Genomic DNA, 16,197 nt, shown 5'->3' on the forward strand with positions numbered 1-16,197 from the left:
ATGCACTGCAAACTACGCAGACACCTGGTGTGAGGCGCGGCGAGGCGAGGCGAGGCGAGGCGAGGAAGCCCACATCGCTACCAGTGGGCCCTCCAGCACGACACTGCCACACCCCGCACAGGCCCTCCGCTGAACACCAGGGACAAGATGCGTCCTCCGCTAGTGTCGAAGGCTGAACGCGCCCAGCGAATGACAGGGGGTGCAACGAGCAGCAGTGCGTCTCACACACGCGGCGGTGCGCCCGCCAATTCGGCCGTCACTCTGCTGGGACGCCGGGCGCGCCTCCCCGCGCCGTCCTCGAGGAACTGGCGGTTGCGGAAGGAAGCGCTTTCGTCAAATGCGGCAGAAAACTAACATTTTGTGTGTTGGGAGAAAAGCCGAACGCGAATTCTGCCGTGCTCCTACATTAGATGAGCGCCAACGGCCATACCATGATGAATACACCGGTTATCGTCCGATCACCGAAGTTAAGCATCATCGGGCCCGGCTAGTACTTGGATGGGTGACCGCCTGGGAAACCCGGGTGCTGTTGGCTCCCTTCCTGTTTTTTTTTTTTTTTGTAATGTCGCCAGCCCAATTTTCAAACTACCTTTCTGTTGTGACAAAGATGCTTCCTTAAGCCTTTTAAACTACTGTAATGGTACGAAAATGCAGTAATTAACTCAGTTTGAGGGAGAATGTGCTAACCAAGTTTGCCAAGAAGACTTTGAAAACGACAAAACAGTACGAATCGGCAGGTGATTTCTGAAATACGTCACCGCCTATTGTTGTGTAGGAATGTAGAGTTCCAAATTTGATTTGTAACCACGAATTTATTCCTTAGTCGTCTCGTCTCGTCTCGTCTCGTCCCGCAGACGTTTGTCGTGCTTGCGCTGTCATATGGACCACGACCCGAGCGACAGCGAGCGGCAGTCGAGCAAAGTCGGGACAAGTCGGGACGGGGACAGGGACAGGGATAGGAATGGTGCGAATGCACTGCAAACTACGCAGACACCTGGTGTGAGAAGAGGCGAGGCGAGGCGAGGCGAGGCGAGGCGAGGAAGCCCACATCGCTACCAGTGGGCCCTCCAGCACGACACTGCCACACCCCGCACAGGCCCTCCGCTGAACACCAGGGAGAAGATGCGTCCTCCGCCAGTGTCGAAGGCTACACGCGCCCAGCGAATGACAGGGGGTGCAACGAGCAGCAGTGCGTCTCACACACGCGGCGGTACGCCCGCCAATTCGGCCGTCACTCTGCTGGGACGCCGGGCGCGCCTCCCCGCGCCGTCCTCGAGGAACTGGCGGTTGCGGAAGGAAGCGCTTTCGTCAAATGCGGCCGAAAACTAACATTTTGTGTGTTGGGAGAAAAGCCGAACGCGAATTCTGCCGTGCTCCTACATTAGATGAGCGCCAACGGCCATACCATGATGAATACACCGGTTCTCGTCCGATCACCGAAGTTAAGCATCATCGGGCACGGCTAGTACTTGGATGGGTGACCGCCTGGGAAACCCGGGTGCTGTTGGCTCCCTTCCTGTTTTTTTTTTTTTTGTAATGTCGCCAGCCCAATTTTCAAACTACCTTTCTGTTGTGACAAAGATGCTTCCTTAAGCCTTTTAAACTACTGTAATGGTACGAAAATGCAGTAATTAACTCAGTTTGAGGGAGAATGTGCTAACCAAGTTTGCCAAGAAGACTTTGAAAACGACAAAACAGTACGAATCGGCAGGTGATTTCTGAAATACGTCACCGCCTATTGTTGTGTAGGAATGTAGAGTTCCAAATTTGATTTGTAACCACGAATTTATTCCATTGTCGTCTCGTCTCGTCTCGTCTCGTCCCGCAGACGTTTGTCGTGCTTGCGCTGTCATATGGACCACGACCCGAGCGGCAGCGAGCGGCAGTCGAGCAAAGTCGGGACAAGTCGGGACGGGGACAGGGACAGGGATAGGAATGGTGCGAATGCACTGCAAACTACGCAGACACCTGGTGTGAGAAGAGGCGAGGCGAGGCGAGACGAGGCGAGGCGAGGCGAGGCGAGGCGAGGAAGCCCACATCGCTACCAGTGGGCCCTCCAGCACGACACTGCCACACCCCGCACAGGCCCTCCGCTGAACACCAGGGACAAGATGCGTCCTCCGCTAGTGTCGAAGGCTACACGCGCCCAGCGAATGACAGGGGGTGCAACGAGCAGCAGTGCGTCTCACACACGCGGCGGTGCGCCCGCCAATTCGGCCGTCACTCTGCTGGGACGCCGGGCGCGCCTCCCCGCGCCGTCCTCGAGGAACTGGCGGTTGCGGAAGGAAGCGCTTTCGTCAAATGCGGCCGAAAACTAACATTTTGTGTGTTGGGAGAAAAGCCGAACGCGAATTCTGCCGTGCTCCTACATTAGATGAGCGCCAACGGCCATACCATGATGAATACACCGGTTCTCGACCGATCGCCGAAGTTAAGCATCATCGGGCCCGTCTAGTACTTGGATGGGTGACCGCCTGGGAAACCCGGGTGCTGTTGGCTCCTTTCCTGTTTTTTTTTTTTGTAATGTCGCCAGCCCAATTTTCAAACTACCTTTCTGTTGTGACAAAGATGCTTCCTTAAGCCTTTTAAACTACTGTAATGGTACGAAAATGCAGTAATTAACTCAGTTTGAGGGAGAATGTGCTAACCAAGTTTGCCAAGAAGACTTTGAAAACGACAAAACAGTACGAATCGGCAGGTGATTTCTGAAATACGTGACCGCCTATTGTTGTGTAGGAATGTAGAGTTCCAAATTTGATTTGTAACCACGAATTTATTCCTTAGTCGTCTCGTCTCGTCTCGTCTCGTCTCGTCCCGCAGACGTTTGTCGTGCTTGCGCTGTCATATGGACCACGACCCGAGCGGCAGCGAGCGGCAGTCGAGCAAAGTCGGGACAAGTCGGGACGGGGACAGGGACAGGGATAGGAATGGTGCGAATGCACTGCAAACTACGCAGACACCTGGTGTGAGAAGAGGCGAGGCGAGGCGAGGCGAGGCGAGGCGAGGAAGCCCACATCGCTACCAGTGGGCCCTCCAGCACGACACTGCCACACCCCGCACAGGCCCTCCGCTGAACACCAGGGAGAAGATGCGTCCTCCGCCAGTGTCGAAGGCTACACGCGCCCAGCGAATGACAGGGGGTGCAACGAGCAGCAGTGCGTCTCACACACGCGGCGGTGCGCCCGCCAATTCGGCCGTCACTCTGCTGGGACGCCGGGCGCGCCTCCCCGCGCCGTCCTCGAGGAACTGGCGGTTGCGGAAGGAAGCGCTTTCGTCAAATGCGGCAGAAAACTAACATTTTGTGTGTTGGGAGAAAAGCCGAACGCGAATTCTGCCGTGCTCCTACATTAGATGAGCGCCAACGGCCATACCATGATGAATACACCGGTTATCGTCCGATCACCGAAGTTAAGCATCATCGGGCCCGGCTAGTACTTGGATGGGTGACCGCCTGGGAAACCCGGGTGCTGTTGGCTCCCTTCCTGTTTTTTTTTTTTTTTGTAATGTCGCCAGCCCAATTTTCAAACTACCTTTCTGTTGTGACAAAGATGCTTCCTTAAGCCTTTTAAACTACTGTAATGGTACGAAAATGCAGTAATTAACTCAGTTTGAGGGAGAATGTGCTAACCAAGTTTGCCAAGAAGACTTTGAAAACGACAAAACAGTACGAATCGGCAGGTGATTTCTGAAATACGTCACCGCCTATTGTTGTGTAGGAATGTAGAGTTCCAAATTTGATTTGTAACCACGAATTTATTCCTTAGTCGTCTCGTCTCGTCTCGTCTCGTCCCGCAGACGTTTGTCGTGCTTGCGCTGTCATATGGACCACGACCCGAGCGACAGCGAGCGGCAGTCGAGCAAAGTCGGGACAAGTCGGGACGGGGACAGGGACAGGGATAGGAATGGTGCGAATGCACTGCAAACTACGCAGACACCTGGTGTGAGAAGAGGCGAGGCGAGGCGAGGCGAGGCGAGGCGAGGAAGCCCACATCGCTACCAGTGGGCCCTCCAGCACGACACTGCCACACCCCGCACAGGCCCTCCGCTGAACACCAGGGAGAAGATGCGTCCTCCGCCAGTGTCGAAGGCTACACGCGCCCAGCGAATGACAGGGGGTGCAACGAGCAGCAGTGCGTCTCACACACGCGGCGGTGCGCCCGCCAATTCGGCCGTCACTCTGCTGGGACGCCGGGCGCGCCTCCCCGCGCCGTCCTCGAGGAACTGGCGGTTGCGGAAGGAAGCGCTTTCGTCAAATGCGGCCGAAAACTAACATTTTGTGTGTTGGGAGAAAAGCCGAACGCGAATTCTGCCGTGCTCCTACATTAGATGAGCGCCAACGGCCATACCATGATGAATACACCGGTTCTCGTCCGATCACCGAAGTTAAGCATCATCGGGCACGGCTAGTACTTGGATGGGTGACCGCCTGGGAAACCCGGGTGCTGTTGGCTCCCTTCCTGTTTTTTTTTTTTTTGTAATGTCGCCAGCCCAATTTTCAAACTACCTTTCTGTTGTGACAAAGATGCTTCCTTAAGCCTTTTAAACTACTGTAATGGTACGAAAATGCAGTAATTAACTCAGTTTGAGGGAGAATGTGCTAACCAAGTTTGCCAAGAAGACTTTGAAAACGACAAAACAGTACGAATCGGCAGGTGATTTCTGAAATACGTCACCGCCTATTGTTGTGTAGGAATGTAGAGTTCCAAATTTGATTTGTAACCACGAATTTATTCCATTGTCGTCTCGTCTCGTCTCGTCTCGTCCCGCAGACGTTTGTCGTGCTTGCGCTGTCATATGGACCACGACCCGAGCGGCAGCGAGCGGCAGTCGAGCAAAGTCGGGACAAGTCGGGACGGGGACAGGGACAGGGATAGGAATGGTGCGAATGCACTGCAAACTACGCAGACACCTGGTGTGAGAAGAGGCGAGGCGAGGCGAGACGAGGCGAGGCGAGGCGAGGCGAGGCGAGGAAGCCCACATCGCTACCAGTGGGCCCTCCAGCACGACACTGCCACACCCCGCACAGGCCCTCCGCTGAACACCAGGGACAAGATGCGTCCTCCGCTAGTGTCGAAGGCTACACGCGCCCAGCGAATGACAGGGGGTGCAACGAGCAGCAGTGCGTCTCACACACGCGGCGGTGCGCCCGCCAATTCGGCCGTCACTCTGCTGGGACGCCGGGCGCGCCTCCCCGCGCCGTCCTCGAGGAACTGGCGGTTGCGGAAGGAAGCGCTTTCGTCAAATGCGGCCGAAAACTAACATTTTGTGTGTTGGGAGAAAAGCCGAACGCGAATTCTGCCGTGCTCCTACATTAGATGAGCGCCAACGGCCATACCATGATGAATACACCGGTTCTCGACCGATCGCCGAAGTTAAGCATCATCGGGCCCGTCTAGTACTTGGATGGGTGACCGCCTGGGAAACCCGGGTGCTGTTGGCTCCTTTCCTGTTTTTTTTTTTTGTAATGTCGCCAGCCCAATTTTCAAACTACCTTTCTGTTGTGACAAAGATGCTTCCTTAAGCCTTTTAAACTACTGTAATGGTACGAAAATGCAGTAATTAACTCAGTTTGAGGGAGAATGTGCTAACCAAGTTTGCCAAGAAGACTTTGAAAACGACAAAACAGTACGAATCGGCAGGTGATTTCTGAAATACGTGACCGCCTATTGTTGTGTAGGAATGTAGAGTTCCAAATTTGATTTGTAACCACGAATTTATTCCTTAGTCGTCTCGTCTCGTCTCGTCTCGTCTCGTCCCGCAGACGTTTGTCGTGCTTGCGCTGTCATATGGACCACGACCCGAGCGGCAGCGAGCGGCAGTCGAGCAAAGTCGGGACAAGTCGGGACGGGGACAGGGACAGGGATAGGAATGGTGCGAATGCACTGCAAACTACGCAGACACCTGGTGTGTGGCGCGGCGAAGCGAGGCGAGGCGAGGAAGCCCACATCGCTACCAGTGGGCCCTCCAGCACGACACTGCCACACCCCGCACAGGCCCTCCGCTGAACACCAGGGACAAGATGCGTCCTCCGCTAGTGTCGAAGGCTACACGCGCCCAGCGAATGACAGGGGGTGCAACGAGCAGCAGTGCGTCTCACACACGCGGCGGTGCGCCCGCCAATTCGGCCGTCACTCTGCTGGGACGCCGGGCGCGCCTCCCCGCGCCGTCCTCGAGGAACTGGCGGTTGCGGAAGGAAGCGCTTTCGTCAAATGCGGCCGAAAACTAACATTTTGTGTGTTGTGAGAAAAGCTGAAAGCGAATTCTGCCGTGCTCCTACATTAGATGAGCGCCAACGGCCATACCATGATGAATACACCGGTTCTCGTCCGATCACCGAAGTTAAGCATCATCGGGCCCGGCTAGTACTTGGATGGGTGACCGCCTGGGTCAACCCGGGTGCTGTTGGCTCCCTTCCCGTTTTTTTTTTTGTTATGTTGCCAGCCCAATTTTCAAACTACTTTTCTGTTGTGACAAAGATGCTTACTTAAGCCTTTTAAACTACTGTAATGGTACGAAAATGCAGTAATTAACTCAGTTTGAGGGAGAATGTGCTAACCAAGTTTGCCAAGAAGACTTTGAAAACGACAAAACAGTACGAATTGGCAGGTGATTTCTGAAATACGTCACCGCCTATTGTTGTGTAGGAATGTAGAGTTCCAAATTTGATTTGTAACCACGAATTTATTCCTTAGTCGTCTCGTCTCGTCTCGTCTCGTCTCGTCTCGTCCCGCAGACGTTTGTCGTGCTTGCGCTGTCATATGGACCACGACCCGAGCGGCAGCGAGCGGCAGTCGAGCAAAGTCGGGACAAGTCGGGACGGGGACAGGGACAGGGATAGGAATGGTGCGAATGCACTGCAAACTACGCAGACACCTGGTGTGAGGCGCGGCGAGGCGAGGCGAGGCGAGGCGAGGAAGCCCACATCGCTACCAGTGGGCCCTCCAGCACGACACTGCCACACCCCGCACAGGCCCTCCGCTGAACACCAGGGACAAGATGCGTCCTCCGCTAGTGTCGAAGGCTACACGCGCCCAGCGAATGACAGGGGGTGCAACGAGCAGCAGTGCGTCTCACACACGCGGCGGTGCGCCCGCCAATTCGGCCGTCACTCTGCTGGGACGCCGGGCGCGCCTCCCCGCGCCGTCCTCGAGGAACTGGCGGTTGCGGAAGGAAGCGCTTTCGTCAAATGCGGCCGAAAACTAACATTTTGTGTGTTGGGAGAAAAGCCGAACGCGAATTCTGCCGTGCTCCTACATTAGATGAGCGCCAACGGCCATACCATGATGAATACACCGGTTCTCGTCCGATCACCGAAGTTAACCATCATCGGGCACGGCTAGTACTTGGATGGGTGACCGCCTGGGTCAACCCGGGTGCTGTTGGCTCCCTTCCTGTTTTTTTTTTTTTTTGTAATGTCGCCTGCCCAATTTTCAAACTACCTTTCTGTTGTGACAAAGATGCTTCCTTAAGCCTTTTAAACTACTGTAATGGTACGAAAATGCAGTAATTAACTCAGTTTGAGGGAGAATGTGCTAACCAAGTTTGCCAAGAAGACTTTGAAAACGACAAAACAGTACGAATCGGCAGGTGATTTCTGAAATACGTCACCGCCTATTGTTGTGTAGGAATGTAGAGTTCCAAATTTGATTTGTAACCACGAATTTATTCCATAGTCGTCTCGTCTCGTCTCGTCTCGTCCCGCAGACGTTTGTCGTGCTTGCGCTGTCATATGGACCACGACCCGAGCGGCAGCGAGCGGCAGTCGAGCAAAGTCGGGACAAGTCGGGACGGGGACAGGGACAGGGATAGGAATGGTGCGAATGCACTGCAAACTACGCAGACACCTGGTGTGTGGCGCGGCGAAGCGAGGCGAGGCGAGGAAGCCCACATCGCTACCAGTGGGCCCTCCAGCACGACACTGCCACACCCCGCACAGGCCCTCCGCTGAACACCAGGGACAAGATGCGTCCTCCGCTAGTGTGGAAGGCTACACGCGCCCAGCGAATGACAGGGGGTGCAACGAGCAGCAGTGCGTCTCACACACGCGGCGGTGCGCCCGCCAATTCGGCCGTCACTCTGCTGGGACGCCGGGCGCGCCTCCCCGCGCCGTCCTCGAGGAACTGGCGGTTGCGGAAGGAAGCGCTTTCGTCAAATGCGGCCGAAAACTAACATTTTGTGTGTTGTGAGAAAAGCCGAACGCGAATTCTGCCGTGCTCCTACATTAGATGAGCGCCAACGGCCATACCATGATGAATACACCGGTTCTCGTCCGATCACCGAAGTTAAGCATCATCGGGCCCGGCTAGTACTTGGATGGGTGACCGCCTGGGTCAACCCGGGTGCTGTTGGCTCCCTTCCCGTTTTTTTTTTTGTTATGTTGCCAGCCCAATTTTCAAACTACGTTTCTGTTGTGACAAAGACGCTTACTTAAGCCTTTTAAACTGCTGTAATGGTACGAAAATGCAGTAATTAACTCAGTTTGAGGGAGAATGTGCTAACCAAGTTTGCCAAGAAGACTTTGAAAACGACAAAACAGTACGAATTGGCAGGTGATTTCTGAAATACGTCACCGCCTATTGTTGTGTAGGAATGTAGAGTTCCAAATTTGATTTGTAACCACGAATTTATTCCTTAGTCGTCTCGTCTCGTCTCGTCTCGTCTCGTCCCGCAGACGTTTGTCGTGCTTGCGCTGTCATATGGACCACGACCCGAGCGGCAGCGAGCAAAGTCGGGACAAGTCGGGACGGGGACAGGGACAGGGATAGGAATGGTGCGAATGCACTGCAAACTACGCAGACACCTGGTGTGAGGCGCGGCGAGGCGAGGCGAGGCGAGGCGAGGAAGCCCACATCGCTACCAGTGGGCCCTCCAGCACGACACTGCCACACCCCGCACAGGCCCTCCGCTGAACACCAGGGACAAGATGCGTCCTCCGCTAGTGTCGAAGGCTACACGCGCCCAGCGAATGACAGGGGGTGCAACGAGCAGCAGTGCGTCTCACACACGCGGCGGTGCGCCCGCCAATTCGGCCGTCACTCTGCTGGGACGCCGGGCGCGCCTCCCCGCGCCGTCCTCGAGGAACTGGCGGTTGCGGAAGGAAGCGCTTTCGTCAAATGCGGCCGAAAACTAACATTTTGTGTGTTGGGAGAAAAGCCGAACGCGAATTCTGCCGTGCTCCTACATTAGATGAGCGCCAACGGCCATACCATGATGAATACACCGGTTCTCGTCCGATCACCGAAGTTAACCATCATCGGGCACGGCTAGTACTTGGATGGGTGACCGCCTGGGTCAACCCGGGTGCTGTTGGCTCCCTTCCTGTTTTTTTTTTTTTTGTAATGTCGCCTGCCCAATTTTCAAACTACCTTTCTGTTGTGACAAAGATGCTTCCTTAAGCCTTTTAAACTACTGTAATGGTACGAAAATGCAGAAATTAACTCAGTTTGAGGGAGAATGTGCTAACCAAGTTTGCCAAGAAGACTTTGAAAACGACAAAACAGTACGAATCGGCAGGTGATTTCTGAAATACGTCACCGCCTATTGTTGTGTAGGAATGTAGAGTTCCAAATTTGATTTGTAACCACGAATTTATTCCTTAGTCGTCTCGTCTCGTCTCGTCTCGTCCCGCAGACGTTTGTCGTGCTTGCGCTGTCATATGGACCACGACCCGAGCGGCAGCGAGCGGCAGTCGAGCAAAGTCGGGACAAGTCGGGACGGGGACAGGGACAGGGATAGGAATGGTGCGAATGCACTGCAAACTACGCAGACACCTGGTGTGAGAAGAGGCGAGGCGAGGCGAGGCGAGGCGAGGCGAGGAAGCCCACATCGCTACCAGTGGGCCCTCCAGCACGACACTGCCACACCCCGCACAGGCCCTCCGCTGAACACCAGGGACAAGATGCGTCCTCCGCTAGTGTCGAAGGCTACACGCGCCCAGCGAATGACAGGGGGTGCAACGAGCAGCAGTGCGTCTCACACCCGCGGCGGTGCGCCCGCCAATTCGGCCGTCACTCTGCTGGGACGCCGGGCGCGCCTCCCCGCGCCGTCCTCGAGGAACTGGCGGTTGCGGAAGGAAGCGCTTTCGTCAAATGCGGCCGAAAACTAACATTTTGTGTGTTGGGAGAAAAGCCGAACGCGAATTCTGCCGTGCTCCTACATTAGATGAGCGCCAACGGCCATACCATGATGAATACACCGGTTCTCGTCCGATCACCGAAGTTAAGCATCATCGGGCCCAGCTAGTACTTGGATGGGTGACCGCCTGGGAAACCCGGGTGCTGTTGGCTCCCTTCCTGTTTTTTTTTTTTTTTGTAATGTCGCCAGCCCAATTTTCAAACTACCTTTCTGTTGTGACAAAGATGCTTCCTTAAGCCTTTTAAACTACTGTAATGGTACGAAAATGCAGTAATTAACTCAGTTTGAGGGAGAATGTGCTAACCAAGTTTGCCAAGAAGACTTTGAAAACGACAAAACAGTACGAATCGGCAGGTGATTTCTGAAATACGTCACCGCCTATTGTTGTGTAGGAATGTAGAGTTCCAAATTTGATTTGTAACCACGAATTTATTCCTTAGTCGTCTCGTCTCGTCTCGTCTCGTCCCGCAGACGTTTGTCGTGCTTGCGCTGTCATATGGACCACGACCCGAGCGGCAGCGAGCAAAGTCGGGACAAGTCGGGACGGGGACAGGGACAGGGATAGGAATGGTGCGAATGCACTGCAAACTACGCAGACACCTGGTGTGAGGCGCGGCGAGGCGAGGCGAGGCGAGGCGAGGAAGCCCACATCGCTACCAGTGGGCCCTCCAGCACGACACTGCCACACCCCGCACAGGCCCTCCGCTGAACACCAGGGACAAGATGCGTCCTCCGCTAGTGTCGAAGGCTACACGCGCCCAGCGAATGACAGGGGGTGCAACGAGCAGCAGTGCGTCTCACACACGCGGCGGTGCGCCCGCCAATTCGGCCGTCACTCTGCTGGGACGCCGGGCGCGCCTCCCCGCGCCGTCCTCGAGGAACTGGCGGTTGCGGAAGGAAGCGCTTTCGTCAAATGCGGCCGAAAACTAACATTTTGTGTGTTGGGAGAAAAGCCGAACGCGAATTCTGCCGTGCTCCTACATTAGATGAGCGCCAACGGCCATACCATGATGAATACACCGGTTCTCGTCCGATCACCGAAGTTAACCATCATCGGGCACGGCTAGTACTTGGATGGGTGACCGCCTGGGTCAACCCGGGTGCTGTTGGCTCCCTTCCTGTTTTTTTTTTTTTGTAATGTCGCCTGCCCAATTTTCAAACTACCTTTCTGTTGTGACAAAGATGCTTCCTTAAGCCTTTTAAACTACTGTAATGGTACGAAAATGCAGAAATTAACTCAGTTTGAGGGAGAATGTGCTAACCAAGTTTGCCAAGAAGACTTTGAAAACGACAAAACAGTACGAATCGGCAGGTGATTTCTGAAATACGTCACCGCCTATTGTTGTGTAGGAATGTAGAGTTCCAAATTTGATTTGTAACCACGAATTTATTCCTTAGTCGTCTCGTCTCGTCTCGTCTCGTCCCGCAGACGTTTGTCGTGCTTGCGCTGTCATATGGACCACGACCCGAGCGGCAGCGAGCGGCAGTCGAGCAAAGTCGGGACAAGTCGGGACGGGGACAGGGACAGGGATAGGAATGGTGCGAATGCACTGCAAACTACGCAGACACCTGGTGTGAGAAGAGGCGAGGCGAGGCGAGGCGAGGCGAGGCGAGGAAGCCCACATCGCTACCAGTGGGCCCTCCAGCACGACACTGCCACACCCCGCACAGGCCCTCCGCTGAACACCAGGGACAAGATGCGTCCTCCGCTAGTGTCGAAGGCTACACGCGCCCAGCGAATGACAGGGGGTGCAACGAGCAGCAGTGCGTCTCACACCCGCGGCGGTGCGCCCGCCAATTCGGCCGTCACTCTGCTGGGACGCCGGGCGCGCCTCCCCGCGCCGTCCTCGAGGAACTGGCGGTTGCGGAAGGAAGCGCTTTCGTCAAATGCGGCCGAAAACTAACATTTTGTGTGTTGGGAGAAAAGCCGAACGCGAATTCTGCCGTGCTCCTACATTAGATGAGCGCCAACGGCCATACCATGATGAATACACCGGTTCTCGTCCGATCACCGAAGTTAAGCATCATCGGGCCCAGCTAGTACTTGGATGGGTGACCGCCTGGGAAACCCGGGTGCTGTTGGCTCCCTTCCTGTTTTTTTTTTTTTTTTTGTAATGTCGCCAGCCCAATTTTCAAACTACCTTTCTGTTGTGACAAAGATGCTTCCTTAAGCCTTTTAAACTACTGTAATGGTACGAAAATGCAGTAATTAACTCAGTTTGAGGGAGAATGTGCTAACCAAGTTTGCCAAGAAGACTTTGAAAACGACAAAACAGTACGAATCGGCAGGTGATTTCTGAAATACGTCACCGCCTATTGTTGTGTAGGAATGTAGAGTTCCAAATTTGATTTGTAACCACGAATTTATTCCTTAGTCGTCTCGTCTCGTCTCGTCTCGTCCCGCAGACGTTTGTCGTGCTTGCGCTGTCATATGGACCACGACCCGAGCGGCAGCGAGCGGCAGTCGAGCAAAGTCGGGACAAGTCGGGACGGGGACAGGGACAGGGATAGGAATGGTGCGAATGCACTGCAAACTACGCAGACACCTGGTGTGAGGCGAGGCGAGGCGAGGCGAGGCGAGGCGAGGCGAGGAAGCCCACATCGCTACCAGTGGGCCCTCCAGCACGACACTGCCACACCCCGCACAGGCCCTCCGCTGAACACCAGGGACAAGATGCGTCCTCCGCTAGTGTCGAAGGCTACACGCGCCCAGCGAATGACAGGGGGTGCAACGAGCAGCAGTGCGTCTCACACACGCGGCGGTGCGCCCGCCAATTCGGCCGTCACTCTGCTGGGACGCCGGGCGCGCCTCCCCGCGCCGTCCTCGAGGAACTGGCGGTTGCGGAAGGAAGCGCTTTCGTCAAATGCGGCCGAAAACTAACATTTTGTGTGTTGGGAGAAAAGCCGAACGCGAATTCTGCCGTTCTCCTACATTAGATGAGCGCCAACGGCCATACCATGATGAATACACCGGTTCTCGTCCGATCACCGAAGTTAAGCATCATCGGGCCCGGCTAGTACTTGGATGGGTGACCGCCTGGGAAACCCGGGTGCTGTTGGCCCCCTTCCTGTTTTTTTTTTTTTTTGTAATGTCGCCAGCCCAATTTTCAAACTACCTTTCTGTTGTGACAAAGATGCTTCCTTAAGCCTTTTAAACTACTGTAATGGTACGAAAATGCAGTAATTAACTCAGTTTGAGGGAGAATGTGCTAACCAAGTTTGCCAAGAAGACTTTGAAAACGACAAAACAGTACGAATCGGCAGGTGATTTCTGAAATACGTCACCGCCTATTGTTGTGTAGGAATGTAGAGTTCCAAATTTGATTTGTAACCACGAATTTATTCCATAGTCGTCTCGTCTCGTCTCGTCTCGTCCCGCAGACGTTTGTCGTGCTTGCGCTGTCATATGGACCACGACCCGAGCGGCAGCGAGCGGCAGTCGAGCAAAGTCGGGACAAGTCGGGACGGGGACAGGGACAGGGATAGGAATGGTGCGAATGCACTGCAAACTACGCAGACACCTGGTGTGTGGCGCGGCGAAGCGAGGCGAGGCGAGGAAGCCCACATCGCTACCAGTGGGCCCTCCAGCACGACACTGCCACACCCCGCACAGGCCCTCCGCTGAACACCAGGGACAAGATGCGTCCTCCGCTAGTGTGGAAGGCTACACGCGCCCAGCGAATGACAGGGGGTGCAACGAGCAGCAGTGCGTCTCACACACGCGGCGGTGCGCCCGCCAATTCGGCCGTCACTCTGCTGGGACGCCGGGCGCGCCTCCCCGCGCCGTCCTCGAGGAACTGGCGGTTGCGGAAGGAAGCGCTTTCGTCAAATGCGGCCGAAAACTAACATTTTGTGTGTTGTGAGAAAAGCCGAACGCGAATTCTGCCGTGCTCCTACATTAGATGAGCGCCAACGGCCATACCATGATGAATACACCGGTTCTCGTCCGATCACCGAAGTTAAGCATCATCGGGCCCGGCTAGTACTTGGATGGGTGACCGCCTGGGTCAACCCGGGTGCTGTTGGCTCCCTTCCCGTTTTTTTTTTTGTTATGTTGCCAGCCCAATTTTCAAACTACGTTTCTGTTGTGACAAAGACGCTTACTTAAGCCTTTTAAACTGCTGTAATGGTACGAAAATGCAGTAATTAACTCAGTTTGAGGGAGAATGTGCTAACCAAGTTTGCCAAGAAGACTTTGAAAACGACAAAACAGTACGAATTGGCAGGTGATTTCTGAAATACGTCACCGCCTATTGTTGTGTAGGAATGTAGAGTTCCAAATTTGATTTGTAACCACGAATTTATTCCTTAGTCGTCTCGTCTCGTCTCGTCTCGTCTCGTCCCGCAGACGTTTGTCGTGCTTGCGCTGTCATATGGACCACGACCCGAGCGGCAGCGAGCAAAGTCGGGACAAGTCGGGACGGGGACAGGGACAGGGATAGGAATGGTGCGAATGCACTGCAAACTACGCAGACACCTGGTGTGAGGCGCGGCGAGGCGAGGCGAGGCGAGGCGAGGAAGCCCACATCGCTACCAGTGGGCCCTCCAGCACGACACTGCCACACCCCGCACAGGCCCTCCGCTGAACACCAGGGACAAGATGCGTCCTCCGCTAGTGTCGAAGGCTACACGCGCCCAGCGAATGACAGGGGGTGCAACGAGCAGCAGTGCGTCTCACACACGCGGCGGTGCGCCCGCCAATTCGGCCGTCACTCTGCTGGGACGCCGGGCGCGCCTCCCCGCGCCGTCCTCGAGGAACTGGCGGTTGCGGAAGGAAGCGCTTTCGTCAAATGCGGCCGAAAACTAACATTTTGTGTGTTGGGAGAAAAGCCGAACGCGAATTCTGCCGTGCTCCTACATTAGATGAGCGCCAACGGCCATACCATGATGAATACACCGGTTCTCGTCCGATCACCGAAGTTAACCATCATCGGGCACGGCTAGTACTTGGATGGGTGACCGCCTGGGTCAACCCGGGTGCTGTTGGCTCCCTTCCTGTTTTTTTTTTTTTTGTAATGTCGCCTGCCCAATTTTCAAACTACCTTTCTGTTGTGACAAAGATGCTTCCTTAAGCCTTTTAAACTACTGTAATGGTACGAAAATGCAGAAATTAACTCAGTTTGAGGGAGAATGTGCTAACCAAGTTTGCCAAGAAGACTTTGAAAACGACAAAACAGTACGAATCGGCAGGTGATTTCTGAAATACGTCACCGCCTATTGTTGTGTAGGAATGTAGAGTTCCAAATTTGATTTGTAACCACGAATTTATTCCTTAGTCGTCTCGTCTCGTCTCGTCTCGTCCCGCAGACGTTTGTCGTGCTTGCGCTGTCATATGGACCACGACCCGAGCGGCAGCGAGCGGCAGTCGAGCAAAGTCGGGACAAGTCGGGACGGGGACAGGGACAGGGATAGGAATGGTGCGAATGCACTGCAAACTACGCAGACACCTGGTGTGAGAAGAGGCGAGGCGAGGCGAGGCGAGGCGAGGCGAGGAAGCCCACATCGCTACCAGTGGGCCCTCCAGCACGACACTGCCACACCCCGCACAGGCCCTCCGCTGAACACCAGGGACAAGATGCGTCCTCCGCTAGTGTCGAAGGCTACACGCGCCCAGCGAATGACAGGGGGTGCAACGAGCAGCAGTGCGTCTCACACCCGCGGCGGTGCGCCCGCCAATTCGGCCGTCACTCTGCTGGGACGCCGGGCGCGCCTCCCCGCGCCGTCCTCGAGGAACTGGCGGTTGCGGAAGGAAGCGCTTTCGTCAAATGCGGCCGAAAACTAACATTTTGTGTGTTGGGAGAAAAGCCGAACGCGAATTCTGCCGTGCTCCTACATTAGATGAGCGCCAACGGCCATACCATGATGAATACACCGGTTCTCGTCCGATCACCGAAGTTAAGCATCATCGGGCCCAGCTAGTACTTGGATGGGTGACCGCCTGGGAAACCCGGGTGCTGTTGGCTCCCTTCCTGTTTTTTTTTTTTTTTGTAATGTCGCCAGCCCAATTTTCAAACTACCTTTCTGTTGTGACAAAGATGCTTCCTTAAGCCTTTTAAACTACTG

General features: G+C 54.9%; 17 non-coding genes across 17 annotated transcripts; all 17 read left to right on the forward strand.

Annotated features, from left to right (window-relative positions):
- The first annotated feature begins 416 nt into the window (after nucleotides 1-416).
- LOC126101915 (5S ribosomal RNA) lies at nucleotides 417-535 on the forward strand. The gene has a single exon (XR_007522622.1). It is a non-coding gene; the product is annotated as a 5S ribosomal RNA (ribosomal RNA).
- An 856-nt stretch (nucleotides 536-1,391) lies between these two features.
- LOC126101772 (5S ribosomal RNA) lies at nucleotides 1,392-1,510 on the forward strand. Its single transcript, XR_007522491.1, has one exon. It is a non-coding gene; the product is annotated as a 5S ribosomal RNA (ribosomal RNA).
- Nucleotides 1,511-2,380: 870 nt separating this feature from the next.
- Nucleotides 2,381-2,499, forward strand: LOC126101992 (5S ribosomal RNA). The gene has a single exon (XR_007522693.1). It is a non-coding gene; the product is annotated as a 5S ribosomal RNA (ribosomal RNA).
- An 858-nt stretch (nucleotides 2,500-3,357) lies between these two features.
- On the forward strand, nucleotides 3,358-3,476 carry LOC126101916 (5S ribosomal RNA). The gene has a single exon (XR_007522623.1). It is a non-coding gene; the product is annotated as a 5S ribosomal RNA (ribosomal RNA).
- Nucleotides 3,477-4,332: 856 nt separating this feature from the next.
- On the forward strand, nucleotides 4,333-4,451 carry LOC126101773 (5S ribosomal RNA). The gene has a single exon (XR_007522492.1). It is a non-coding gene; the product is annotated as a 5S ribosomal RNA (ribosomal RNA).
- Nucleotides 4,452-5,321: 870 nt separating this feature from the next.
- LOC126101993 (5S ribosomal RNA) lies at nucleotides 5,322-5,440 on the forward strand. Its single transcript, XR_007522694.1, has one exon. It is a non-coding gene; the product is annotated as a 5S ribosomal RNA (ribosomal RNA).
- An 848-nt stretch (nucleotides 5,441-6,288) lies between these two features.
- Nucleotides 6,289-6,408, forward strand: LOC126102010 (5S ribosomal RNA). The gene has a single exon (XR_007522709.1). It is a non-coding gene; the product is annotated as a 5S ribosomal RNA (ribosomal RNA).
- Nucleotides 6,409-7,265: 857 nt separating this feature from the next.
- LOC126102116 (5S ribosomal RNA) lies at nucleotides 7,266-7,385 on the forward strand. Its single transcript, XR_007522805.1, has one exon. It is a non-coding gene; the product is annotated as a 5S ribosomal RNA (ribosomal RNA).
- An 846-nt stretch (nucleotides 7,386-8,231) lies between these two features.
- LOC126102011 (5S ribosomal RNA) lies at nucleotides 8,232-8,351 on the forward strand. Its single transcript, XR_007522710.1, has one exon. It is a non-coding gene; the product is annotated as a 5S ribosomal RNA (ribosomal RNA).
- Nucleotides 8,352-9,192: 841 nt separating this feature from the next.
- On the forward strand, nucleotides 9,193-9,312 carry LOC126102117 (5S ribosomal RNA). Its single transcript, XR_007522806.1, has one exon. It is a non-coding gene; the product is annotated as a 5S ribosomal RNA (ribosomal RNA).
- Nucleotides 9,313-10,167: 855 nt separating this feature from the next.
- On the forward strand, nucleotides 10,168-10,286 carry LOC126101727 (5S ribosomal RNA). The gene has a single exon (XR_007522450.1). It is a non-coding gene; the product is annotated as a 5S ribosomal RNA (ribosomal RNA).
- An 840-nt stretch (nucleotides 10,287-11,126) lies between these two features.
- Nucleotides 11,127-11,246, forward strand: LOC126102118 (5S ribosomal RNA). The gene has a single exon (XR_007522807.1). It is a non-coding gene; the product is annotated as a 5S ribosomal RNA (ribosomal RNA).
- Nucleotides 11,247-12,100: 854 nt separating this feature from the next.
- On the forward strand, nucleotides 12,101-12,219 carry LOC126101729 (5S ribosomal RNA). Its single transcript, XR_007522452.1, has one exon. It is a non-coding gene; the product is annotated as a 5S ribosomal RNA (ribosomal RNA).
- An 858-nt stretch (nucleotides 12,220-13,077) lies between these two features.
- On the forward strand, nucleotides 13,078-13,196 carry LOC126102664 (5S ribosomal RNA). The gene has a single exon (XR_007522947.1). It is a non-coding gene; the product is annotated as a 5S ribosomal RNA (ribosomal RNA).
- Nucleotides 13,197-14,042: 846 nt separating this feature from the next.
- On the forward strand, nucleotides 14,043-14,162 carry LOC126102012 (5S ribosomal RNA). The gene has a single exon (XR_007522711.1). It is a non-coding gene; the product is annotated as a 5S ribosomal RNA (ribosomal RNA).
- An 841-nt stretch (nucleotides 14,163-15,003) lies between these two features.
- LOC126102119 (5S ribosomal RNA) lies at nucleotides 15,004-15,123 on the forward strand. Its single transcript, XR_007522808.1, has one exon. It is a non-coding gene; the product is annotated as a 5S ribosomal RNA (ribosomal RNA).
- An 855-nt stretch (nucleotides 15,124-15,978) lies between these two features.
- Nucleotides 15,979-16,097, forward strand: LOC126101730 (5S ribosomal RNA). Its single transcript, XR_007522453.1, has one exon. It is a non-coding gene; the product is annotated as a 5S ribosomal RNA (ribosomal RNA).
- Nucleotides 16,098-16,197: the final 100 nt, after the last annotated feature.

This window comes from Schistocerca cancellata, chromosome 9, assembly GCF_023864275.1.
Source record: "Schistocerca cancellata isolate TAMUIC-IGC-003103 chromosome 9, iqSchCanc2.1, whole genome shotgun sequence".
Classification (NCBI taxonomy): Eukaryota; Metazoa; Arthropoda; class Insecta; order Orthoptera; family Acrididae; genus Schistocerca; species Schistocerca cancellata.